We start from the raw sequence: 13,097 nt of genomic DNA on the forward strand, positions 1-13,097 counted from the left end.
TCATAATAAAGAATGTTTAAAATAAGAATTTTTTTAGAGTTCTGGAAAACCAACTACCATATTTTACCCTTTTTAAAAAATGTCTATTATATACAGTATTCCACACCCTCTGTCCTCTTTCTTTGCAAAAATAAAAAATAACAAGAAGAAAGAAAGAGAAGGGAAAAGAAAGAAAGGAAGGAAGGTAGAGAGAGGAAAAAAAGAAAAAAGAACATGGGTGGAGATATCTTCTTATCTCCCTTCCTTGGAAATGAGTTTGGTCATAATTTCACAGTAGTAAGTTTTGATTGTTTTGTTGTTCTTTTCATTTACATAGTTGTAGTTATCATGTATATTATTTTCCTGATTACATTTCCTTCACTTTGCATTAGTTTGTAGAAGTCTTTGCTTGCTTCTTTTTATTTAACATTTCTCATAGCATGACAGCATTTTATTAAGTTCATTTATCCTAACTTTGTAGTGATTTCCCATATAATGAACATTTATTTTGATTCCAGATCTTTGGTACCTCAAAAATGTTACTCTAAATATCTTGATGAAGATGGCATTTTTCGCTTTGTCATTTACCTCTTCAGGGAGAATTAGACGAACTTTACCTTCCTTCAGTTCTAACCTCGGGTTCCACTTTCCACATAAGGGATTCCTCTTTATAATCGAATACAAAAGAATATAAGCTCTTTGAGGGTAAGGACATTTTTCCTAACTTTTGAATGCAGTATGATGTCTGACACTTAGTAGGCATTGATCCAATGCTTGGTGATTAAGTTCTCAAGTTCTTCCCATGTATCCCCAGTCCCTCCAGCCACTCATTTAGGGCTCTCTTTTTTCCATTTATTTTGCATTTTTATGCATATCTCTAAGGAGAATTTCAGTTGTCTCGAGCACAGAGACAATTTTCATTACACTTTGGCTCTCCAACACCTAGCACAGGGTCTTCTAGATAGGAAGTACTTGATGTATGTGTGTTGAATGAATGACTATATTTAAATCACAGAACCTCTCTGTATCTCATCTTTCTGTCCAGTGACAGTGTATGGTGAAAGAGTAATAAAAATGATTCTAAAACACTTTGCCAATTTTAAATGCTAAAGACTAAAGCATTGCTTTGAAGTCACAAGATGTGTGACAAGTTTCCAGGCAAATATATAATTAAGCTGTCCAAACCACATTAGCCATTTGTGCTGTTTAACAAGGGCTGACTGTTTCCGTCAATGAGTTTAAATTATAGCGGCCTCTGTAACTCCTATTGACTTTAACAGAATGAGAGAATTGGGTATGAGTGTTTAAGTCTGTCAGTTTATACTTAGCTTTCAAGAGAGTAATGAAAAGATTGCCCAATTGAAAGCTCTTGAATTGGACCCATTATTTCCAATGGAAGGAGTGGTAAATCTGCCAATTGGTTTTTAAGAAAGTAAAGTGATATTGTATGGCCATGGACAGCAATAACATTACTATTTAAAATGTACAGCTTTATTTGGTTTTACAACATTCTTGCATCTCTAAGGGATGAAGAAACATCTGGACATATTAGGTAGCATTACGGGCTATAGTGCTGGGCTTAGAGACAAGAACAAATAGGTCAGAATCTATATATTTACTAGTTGTGTAACCCTGGGAAGTCAGTTAAGCTCTCAGTCTCCACTGTCATCTGTAAAATAGAGATAATAAGTATCTACCTTAGAGTGTTGTCATGAGGATCAAATGAAGTGATACACCCACTTATAGAGAGTTTTGAAAACCTTAAAGCATGATATGAATACTAGTTATTAATTCTACTGTTAATATTTTTCCTCTGGGGTGAAGAGCCTGCTTAGCCCCATCATCATATTGGGAGCTTTATGTGTTTGTATCTGAGCCTTTTAAGTATAAATCCAGATTTGGATGGGTGTGTGAAATTAGCTCTAATCTTAACCAAGAAGTCTTGGGTGCTCCCCTCCAATTATAAAAGAAGGCGAGATTTTGGAGTCAAAGACCTGTATTTTTATCTTTTCTTCACAGAGGAGCATAGACGTGGCATTTTTCTTCCCTGGAGCTCAGGATTCTTGTTTATAAAATTTGGATTGTATGATCTCTAATGTTCTTTTGCGGTCCAATATGCTATGATGATGTTGCTTTGAGGAGAATGGGCTTAGCTTTACTGTAGCTGTTTTGATCCTTTTGCTGGACTAGCCTAATTCACTTAGAGAAGAGAGTATCTCATATCAGACTTGCAAGGAAAAAGTCTAGAATCTTTCAGAACATACTAGAATATTTTTCTCAAGTTCTTATCAGGAATGTAGCAGGGATTTCAGACCATAGCTCAGATTCTAGGGTTAGAAGCAAGAGAGAAAATTGATCTAGCCTATGGCCTCTATTTCCAAGATCCTATTCTCTCAGTGGAAGTACATGATCCATTTGTATCATAGATTTCAGCAGAAAGAGAAAAACAGGGTATATTTCTCTCACACTTAGGGAGTCAACCCAAGTGAAAAACCAGAGGGAATTTGCTTGTATAAAACACAAGTTGAAAATTCTTATTTTAAAAATGAAAATTTAGTTAAACAATGAGTTGTTCATTCTACATAATGTCAAATGATTTCTTTGTCTGAATGCTTTTTGGTCAACTGAATTCTCTGATCAATCAATTAGTAAACTTTTATTAAGCATCTATTATGGGGCAGCTAGGTATCTCTATGAATAGAGAGCCAGACCTGGAGTCAGAGGGGCCTGGGTTCAAATCTTGCCTCACATACTTTCTATCTATGTGGCTTTAACCCCCATTGTCTAGCTCTCACTGCTCTTAGACAGAAGGTAGGAAGTTTTTAAAGAAGAGTCCATTACATATCAGACACCATGCTAAGTGCTGGAAATATGAAAAAAAGACAAAAGAGAATTCCTACCCTCAAGGAGCTTACAATCTAATGAGAGGTAAATGTTATCCTAAGATGAGTGCTGAACCTGGTACTAATAGGTTTAGAGGTTCTAATTCTTCTACAAACATGAAATATGTAATACCTGTAAATGATTTGATTTCTTTTAGCCTTAGTTCCTTTAAATATAAAATGTGTATGATGCTGATTGTTGTTCATAAATAGGAGGCAGGTTTGTAATAGGAAGGGTTTCTAAGCCTCACTTGGGCTGGACAGGCTCTGAATTCACAGGCACTGGAAATGGAAGGATTTGGGCTAGTGAGTGAAATATTTGCCTAGGTGATTACCCAATGTGCCAGTAACCCAGGGCTTATGAAGATAAGCTTAGCCAAGCTTCTGCCTCTACAACAGTGCCCAAACCAGGAACCTAATGGGAGTTGTATAAGTGTTTAACAACTCTTTCTAGTCCCTGGCTTGGGGTCAGATTTGATGGTAAAGGGTTGGTTTGGGCTGGTATAGATGTGCCCATTGGATAAATGCTATTCTAACTGAAGTTTATAAATCCCTTCCCTAATTAGCTATGGATGATTCACCAGTTAGGAAAAGAACACCAATCTTCTTTGGATTGAACTACAACAGGATTTATTTGCTCATCTATAAGAGTTAGGAACAAAGAAGTAAGGAAAGAGGTTTAGGGAATGTTAAGCTAAATCTAAATGAATAAAGGTAATCTAAATCAAATGGATGATGAAATTGATAATAGGCTGGAGTTTTCTTCTCCCTCTCTCAATCCCTAGCTTAGCCCAGCCTTGGCACAAGCCAAAGGATAAGGAAGGTTAGTTATATTCTTCTTGTTGGTTGTGGTGTTGTCTCTCTCAACTCTATTAGTAGCAGGTAATTGATTTCCTATGGTGCTTAGATATGGATGCTGGATTGCAGGTCTAGGGTCTACCCTCCCTCCAATCCACCTTCCAAGATTCTCAAGAATGAGACCAAGTGTGCTGTTTTCCCAGGGTATTTAGAGGGGTGGTTCCAACTGCCCTTTGGCACTGGGTCACACCACCGTGGGCACATTCCAAAGTCTTTAACCGACATTCCTGTCACTCAAGATGTCTTCCCTCTTGTCCCAGAAGTTCCTTATTACATGATGATGATAATAATAATAATAATAGTAATAATAATAACAATAATAAATGCAGTATATTAGGTGGACAGAATTATAGAGCTAAAACTAGCAAAGATCATAGAGGTCTTCTGATCTAACTATATCCTTTGCTGGATATGGAAACTGAATCCTAGAAAGAGAAATTATTTGCCAAGGTCCCAAGACCTGAGTGGCAAAGCCAGAATTTCACTGTGAAATCCCATGCCCTCCTAAACAACACACTTTCCATTGTAATACCTCATAAAGGAGCTTCTTTGGACATCCAATAAAATAAATGTATCCCTCAAAAGAAACAAAGGGCTTTGTAAACTTTAACATGCCATAGAAATTTCATCTTTTATAGACTAATAGACTGTTGTTTGCCATAATGTTGGTACAGTCTAATAGAGCTTAAAGTTGTACTTTGGAAAATATGAATTGCTGCCGCTGCATGAGCGTGTGTGTTTATAAAAAGAAAAGTATTCTATTTTATAAGTAGGGCCTTCGATCAACTGTGCCTTCCAGCAGGGATGATTATTATTGCATGCTACCAAGATCAGGTTACTGCTTTAAAATGAAGCATGAAAAAAAGATGAATATGGAATTATCAGTGTATTCAAAAAGTTGAAGCCAAACTTATTTCTTATTGTTCTCTTATTATTCCTCTTTCTCATCTTCTTCTTCATCCTCTTCCATTCTCTCCATCCCTGAGCTTGAGGAGCAGAAGCAATTAGTGGTCTATATGGGAGATTTGATAAGTTTCCTTTCTGACCTTGGCTGATTGACCCCTAGTCCCTAACTTCCTGAAAGCTTACCACATTGGTCCCCCAACTTAGTGCAGACACCCAGTTGGCTACAACTCTACTATATCTTAGAAATGCCAAGCTAAAGGGATCCAGGCATCTTAGCCTACCCCTTGCAAGGACTTACAGGCATGCACAATTGTGCCTGGCCTGAAGTCAAAGTTCTTAAAAGCAAATCTTAGGATAAAAATGTGTAGTAGTCCTGTTGGAGAAAATATGGGACAAAGAAATAGAGACTTCTGGGTAAAAAAAGAAGAATTATAAGAATACAAGATAAAATACAGGCTAGGAAAAGGAGACATTTCAGGTACTTATGTGTTATAGTGTATAAAATGAAAGGAAAACCATGAATAAGGCTATAAATACATGTCAGGATTTGAGAGAATGTTATTATCAAGTAGAGTTATACTCTTCTATGTTTTGATGTTATGAGGTCTTTTCTAGTGTAATTTATTCTTTATCCCCCATAACCCCCAACTATATCAAGGCAATATCTTTAATAAAGCTGCCACTTTTTCAAGACATCATTTTTATTCTGGTAGTTGGACATTTCTAAAGGTGTTACAGAAAGTTATTTTAAGTGAGTCTATATGAAAAGGTCTTTTTAGCTTCAATTTTATTAATAATAACAACTGGTTAGCATTAGCTAAATGTGTTCTGTACTTACCTTGCTTGATACCTATAACAAGCTTATGAGGTAGGTCACTTGGAAGTATTCCTACCACTTTTGTAGATAAAGTGACACTCAAAGAACTATAGTGACTTGTCAAAGGTCATGTATTTAGAATATATTGGAATTAAGACTCTACCCAGTTCTTCTGACCACAAAACAGAGAGTGTAAGATGCAATGGAAACAAGAGAAAATAATAGCATAGGAAACAGGAATGAATGTTTTTATCACCATCTATCCAAAGAACAACTATTTAAAACAAAAGATCAAAAATTCCTCACTATTTCACATACAAAAATAATTCTGCAACACTGGTATCCTCTTCCTGATGAATAACTGACTAAATAAAATAGCTGGATGAAATGAATGAAAAAGCATCATTCAAGTATTTACTATGTGCCTGTACTTTGCTAAATGTTTTGGATACAAATACAAAAGTAAGAATATACATCCTCAAAGTTCTTATTCTTTCATGAATACAACATATAAACTATAGAAGAATCAAAATGTCATTAACAAGGAGAGGGGAGCAGGAGAATATGGTGAGTATAAGTTAGCTGCTCGGTATTACCAATGATAGTTTTCATACAAGTGGCAAACAAAATCAAAGACACACATAACAAATAAAGGAAGTGAATCAGTCATGTTGTAAGAGTGAGAAAGTGCACATGAACAGTTAAATTGCTAATTGAATGTACATAAAATATTAAAAGTACCAGGGCAAGGCTTCCAGGTTATTATATATATTTTATATGGAAGCTTTATGGAAAGATAGAGGTGGGGACAATATAAGATGAGAAAGAAAGGGTGGATTGAAATCTTATTTGAATAAGTTTACTCATATCAATACATGTATAGGATCTGAGATTTAGAGTTGGGAAGGGAATTTTGAGGCTAATAAGGCAGCTTGGTGGCATCGGGAGAGGGTAATGAGTATAGGAACAGGAAGATCTGAATTCAAACACTATCTAATATACTTACTAGCATAAACAAGTCATTTAACTGCTTGGTGCCTCAGCTTCCTCACTTGTAAAATGAGGAAATTAGACTCAAAGGCTTTTAAAAAATCTTTACCTTCTGTCTTAGAATCAAGAGTACTAATACCAATGAAGAAGAATGGTAAGGGTTAGGCTATTGGGATGAAGTGACTTGAACAGGTCACATGGCTAGGAAGTGTCTGAGGCCAGATTTGAACTCAGGATCTTTTATCTCCAAGCTTTGTTCTCTATCCACTGTGCCATCTAGGTGCCCCCCTCCATGGCTTGTAAGGTTGCTTCCAGGACCATGCATATGATTTCATGATCTAGTCCAACCCATAATTTACAAATAAGGAGACAAAGACAAAGAGAGGGTAAGTGACTTGCCCGAGATCACACAAACTGAAGAATCTTCAAGTCTAAGGATATAAGGGTCCTTAAAACAGGTTGGGAAGAAAAGGTATAGGTTGGGGGCTTTTTTGATTTACAATCTTGTTCATTGTCACTTCTGCCTCCAATGACAATTTTCATGATTTCTAAATTCAATAGCCCTCAAGTGCTACTGAAGAACTGGAATGCTATTATGCAGCTATCTCTTTCTTCTCTCTCTCTCCCTTCTCTTCTTATTTACCTTTTTACTATTCAAATGGGGATATCATTTGACTGAATTAATGCCATTTCTTTGATCATATTAGATGGACAGGAAATAGAAAAAAACACATGAGAAGGTTCAGCAAGGTTGAGAAAGAGCATATTGGGCACTTTTAAGGGAAATGAGCATAAGGATTTGCTTCTCCAAATGTTTCAGAAATTTCCTTGGAATTTCAAGCCAAAGATGTGTTTCCTTTCCATAACCTTGATTATTTTAAAATTATGCCATGTTTATTTTTTCCAGATTACATATTGATTCAGTTTTCAACAATTACTTTCTGATATTTTCACAATCCATGTTCTCTTCTCCTACTACTTTCCACAACTGCAAATGATATGATATAAGTCAGCAAAAGTGAACCTTTTAAATATGGTATGCCAGACCCTGCCCCCATTCTACCCCAGAATGATTGCCATGCCCGCTTCTCCCTAGAGACTGTGTGCCATGCCTTATCCTTCCTTATCTCACACAGGGGAGACAGAAAGAGCTCCCAGGGCTGCTGGGCAGAGGGGTGGGTGAAGTGAAGAATATCCTCAGCAAGTGTAGAGAGAGGGAGGGGAGTGTCCTGAGTGCTCTGCTCCCCTCCAGCTCTGCCACCTGTGAGCCACCCACTTTACCCTCTGTGTGTTCCCACTGGGCTGCTGGGCAGTGGGGTGGGGGATGCGAAAAAGTGTCCTAAGGCCAAGTGGAGAGAAGGAGGACAATAACTCCACTTGAGTCCCTCTGCCTTTCTAGTAACCAACTCCAAGTGGGAGAAGGTGGCTATGTGCCCAAAGAGAGTGTTCTTTGTGCCATCTTTGACACTCGTGCCATAGGTTCACCATCACTGATATAGGGCTAAACATGTGTTATCAGACAATACATATTTATATGTACATCCTGTTGTGGAACAAGACATCGATTGCTTGCACTAGAAAAAAATAAATGCACAAAATAAAGTAAAAAATGTTATTCTTCAATTTGCTTTACCATCTCAATATGGGTTTAGTCAGCTAAGAGACTCTTGCTAACCTTTAGAAGGGATAGTTATATTGCATAAAGCTTCAATATGGAATAAGATTAACTTGTAGTGAACGTGATGTTAGTGTGATTTCGTGGTCTCTTTCTGGATTAAATAAGCCAATGTTTTTAGAATCTGTGGTGATTTTTTTAAAGCAAGACTATTTTGTAAAATCTATGCATAAAAAGTGACAAAACCCCACAAAAATCCAAGAGCTGTGAACTAACAATCATCATCCAGGTTTGGCTGCTGTTATGGGGATCTGACCATCTGACTATATTGTCACTAATATTCCTGGTTCCTAGTCCATTTAACTACAGAGTGAGAAAACCAGGCTTAACCTAATTGATAAGATTTCTGTAAAAAGTTGCTCATAAATGATTCTAATGGAATAGTAGGTGGCTAGATTAATGCAAAATAATAATGTCTGTAGCATTAGGGGGAAAAAACCTTTACAAAGATTGTGGCAAGGCTTTTCTTCTATTATCCTTTCATTTTCTCTCCCCCCAACCCAGTGTTTTATGAAGTACAATAACTTCTGTCCTTCTCTTTTATCTTGGAGCATTGATAAAACTCAATGTCCTTGCTGTCACCTATTTTTAAAGAACCCGATATTTGAGAAACTGTTACTGGCAAGGCACTGTACTTGTGGCTATTGTCACTGTTCCTTTAGAAACTGGTTGTGAAGGAGGATGCTTCTTTCTCTGCCCCCAAGTGCTACTGAAGAATTGGATGTTATTATGCAGCCATTCTCTCTCTCTCTCTCTCTCTCTCTCTCTCTCTCTCTCTCTCTCTCTCTCTCTCTCTCACCGTTTTATTATTCAAATGGGAATATCATTTGGCTGAATTAATGCCATGGTTTTGATGAAGATTTTTTTAGAAGATTACTAATATCCAAATATAAATACCACCAGAAAATAGTCTAAGCTGAGACAGCATGGTATAGAAGAGAGCGATATGGCCTTGGGGAGATTTCATTTCAAGTTCTGCCTCTGAAGAAACCCGACTTTGTGCTGAGGGTCCAGTCACTTAATTTCGTGCTTCCCCCAGGAAACTCTTTAAAACTTTTAGGCATAGAGGGCAGCTAGGTGGCTCATTAGATAGAGAGCCAGGCCTAGAGAGGGAAAGTTCTGGGTTCAAATTTGACTTCAGATACTTTCTTGGTTGTATGATCTGGAGCAAGTGACTTAACTCCTATTGCTTAGCCCTTGCCACTCTTCTGCCTTGGAACCAATTCATAGTATTGATTCTAAGATGGATGGTAAAAGTAAAAAACAAAAACAAAAAAACCCAAAACTTTAAGACATGTTAGGAGAAGGGTAGTTAGGTCTCAGTGAACAGAGAGATAGTCCAAAGATGGGAGGTCCTGGGTTTAAATCTGGCATCAAACATATCCTGGCCATGTGACCCTAAGCAAGTCACTTAAATCCCATTGCCTAGCTCTTACTGCTTGGTTCTGCTATCATAGATTTATTGGTTCTGCCTTAGAACCAATAAATAGTATTGATCGTAAGATGGAAGATAAGGATTTAAAAAAAAACAAACAGCCATGTTAGGAGATAGTGGGAGAAAACAGAAGAACCATTGCTCTAGCATCAGAGGACCTCAGTTCAAATCCCATCTTGGATATTTATTACCTGTGGAACCTTAGGCAAGTCACTTAACATTTCAAGGTCTCAGATCTATGTTTGTAAAATGAGATGTTGAACTAGATAGTTTCTGGTTTCCAGTAGCAATGAGGTGGTAAATAAGATAAAGTGCTGGGCCTGGAATGTGGAAGACTTGAGTTCAAATCCATCCTCAGACACTTATTACCTCTATGACCTCTGGAGAGGCACTTAACCTTTCTGCCTTATAAAACGGGGTTCATAATAGCACCTACTTCCAAAAATTATTGTGATTACCAAATTAATTAATATTTTTAAAGTTCTGAGCACAGTGTCTGGCACTTAGTAGACACTTAATAAATGTGTTTTTCTCCTTCCCTTCCCTTTCTAGTTGTATATAGGATTCTTTGTTTCCTTCACCCCTTATTCTTATTTCACTAGGTAGAGGGAGTATCTACACTTAGATTTCCCTAAAATGATCAGTTATATAGTTCTAGTTTCCCAAAAATCCAAAAACCTACTTCAAGACAGGACTTACTCTTTAGTCATTGACTTTTTGGCATTTCTCAGTCTGCTGTTTCCTGTTATTGACTAAACAAAAATGGTCTATGAAAAAAAGGTTGGCACAAATAGTACGAGGCTTCAAAATTATATTTTTGAGAAAAACTACCAAAAGCTGACTTGAAAATCACAGTAACCGCATCTGAATTGGAAGAGACATCAAAGACAAGTCTGAAAGATAGCAGAACAAATATGTCTTTTACAGTAGGGCTAATGTGTGGTCATCAATCCTCTGCTTCAAGATATCCAGTGGTAGGGAACTCTCTCTGTACTGAAATAGTTCATTTATTCATTCAAAAAAAACTACTTTTATTTTCATATAGCTTTTGTTGTTAGGATGCTTTCCCTTATGTCTAGCTGAAATTTACCTCTTCACAAGAATGGATTCTGCTGAGAAGGCAGAGTTGGAGGTGACCTATAGGTAACAATTCTTTTTCCCAGGCATCAGCAGGGATTCATGGAGGGCAGAAAATGCAGGAACTTCCAATGTCAACTCTGCTTCCTGTCTGCTGGACAGCTCAGTAGTACTGTCTCTCAAGACTGTCTCCAGGGGACTGTGCATAGTAATGCCCACTGCTAAGCTCTATAGCAGCAGGTAAGATATCACACAATTTTTAAAGTGCTTTTTGAGAAATTGGTCCAAAGCTCTTCAAAGTCATAATAGGGATGCAAATCCGTGCAGTACCATAGCAACACATACACTCAGCTTCTCCCCTTCTTCAGTGCCCCAAAGGTCCATTAATTCTCCTTTGATTCAAAGCATTTATTTGTTATTCCATACTGCTGAAATGTTGAACCAAATAGAACTAATTCAGTTCACCCAGAGAACTTGGTAACAACTTCAAATTACTCATATTACAGTGATGCACATAGAAATTGAATTCTCAAACAGCCCTGGATGTGTAATTTATGGTTGTTCAAGGTATCTATGTAAACTTACCTCTGAAGATGATGTTGAACCTCCTGTAACCTTAGGCAGCTTGTATCTGCCAATGCCACTTCCTTCTTGAGTCTGTCATCTATTGCCTTCTTCCTTATTGCCTATAAATGCGCTCAATTCTCCTCAAGCTTAAAAACAAACAACCCTTCATTTGACCCTACTGTCTCCTCAAGTTATCATCATATAGTTCTCTTGCATTTCATAGCAAAACTCTTAGGAAAAAAATATCTAAACTCATTACCATCACTTCTTCCCTTACTTACCTTCCAAGCATTTGCAATCTGGTTTGTTATCTCATTAATCAGCTGAATCTCTTATCTCCAATGTTACCCTTGATCTTTAAATTGCCACATACAATGACCTTTTCTTATTCTATTTTTAAAAATTTTGACCTCTCAGCAACATTTAATCTTCTTTGTTACCTGTCAGACTTTGTTATCTGTCAGATTTCTGGATTGTCTCTTTCCCCTAAGTGTTCAGGGTACCTCTCTCTTTCAGGTCTCTTCTGACATGTTGGGATATTTCCTCATACCTGTCTGACCTTTCCTTTGTTGGATCATTCTATCTTCTGAGAATATCTCCCAGATTCTGTGATGGGATCTCTTCTCTTCTCTCTCTTTTCTTGTAAGTCTCTCTTCAGCATCATCAGTTTTCATTGATTCAGCTTTCATATCTTTGCATATAGTTTCTAGATCTATATACTCTCTCCTAGTCTTTTTGCCTGAATTCCTGATATATATCACTAACCACCTCTTAGATTTCCATTCAAATGCCTCCTATCTTTTCCTCAAACCCCTTCACATCACCTTAACTTCTCTTTCTGTTTAGGGAACCTAGGTATCAGCCTTAATTCTTTTATCTCTTTTATTTCCTAAATATATTCAGTTTCAAAGATTATCAGTCTAACTCTTTTTTTTAATAATTCAATAATTTTTACTTGCATTTATATCCTTCTTAGTATACCAACCATCTTAATTTAGGTTGTCATCACTTCTTGTTTGGACTATTAGAAAAGTTTTTTATTTGGTCTCCTTGCCTTAACTAACTCCTTTTTCTAATCCATCCTTCACATAATGGCCAAATAACATTCTTTTTTATTATTTCTATTTTTCTTAAAAATCACACGCAGCTATAATATGTCAAGAAATGAAGAAAACAGAAGAGGACCTTACAAGAAACTGTCACCTATTTCTACGCATAATTTTTTTTTAGGGAAGAGAGTGAATGTAGTCGTCCACTACCACAAATTATGCAGTTGAGTTTCCCGCATTTGGGGAAATCGCAGGGGTCAGCCCATCCTGAGTGCAATGGATAAGCCTCACCCTGGGGAAACCACTTTCATGATCATGGAATCACCCCTGCCAGGTAAGTATAATGTTTTGTATATTAGGTTATTTACATGCATGGATTCCTAGAAAGAGTAACTATTTTGTAAGAAGGAAGAAAAGGACAGATTTAAGAAATTTTGAGAATATAGAATCAATAAGTTTATCTTCTATTGGGAAGTGGATGGTGGATGATAATAAAGAATGGAAAATAATTCTTAGTTTGAGAACCTGGGTAAATGGAAGAATGACAATGCTCTAAAAAGCAAACAATAAAAACAAGGTATTTAGAGGGAGGGTTTCAGTGGAAAGGTAATGAGTTCCACTTTGATTTTATTAAATTTAAGTTTCCTGTGGAACATCTATGGGGTAAAGGTGGGCATTGGGATATATGGGTGATGGATGTCAAGTGAGAGATGAGCTTATCTACTCAGCTCTGCAGCTTTTCATTCTAGTACAGTGATGGCAAAACTTTTAGAGACTGAGTGCCTAGCCCTGCTCCAACCCCACCCCACCAGACTGAGTGCCATGCCCACCCCCCAACCAGAGACCAAGTGCCATGCCCCTT

At 37.1% G+C, this 13,097-nt stretch overlaps 1 non-coding gene across 1 annotated transcript; it reads right to left on the reverse strand.

Moving 5' to 3' along the window:
* Positions 1-12,415: 12,415 nt before the first annotated feature.
* On the reverse strand, positions 12,416-12,577 carry LOC123243486. Its single transcript, XR_006506008.1, has one exon. It is a non-coding gene; the product is annotated as a U1 spliceosomal RNA (small nuclear RNA).
* Between the last annotated feature and the right edge of the window lie 520 nt (positions 12,578-13,097).

This window comes from Gracilinanus agilis, chromosome 3 (assembly GCF_016433145.1).
Source record: "Gracilinanus agilis isolate LMUSP501 chromosome 3, AgileGrace, whole genome shotgun sequence".
Taxonomy (NCBI): domain Eukaryota; kingdom Metazoa; phylum Chordata; class Mammalia; order Didelphimorphia; family Didelphidae; genus Gracilinanus; species Gracilinanus agilis.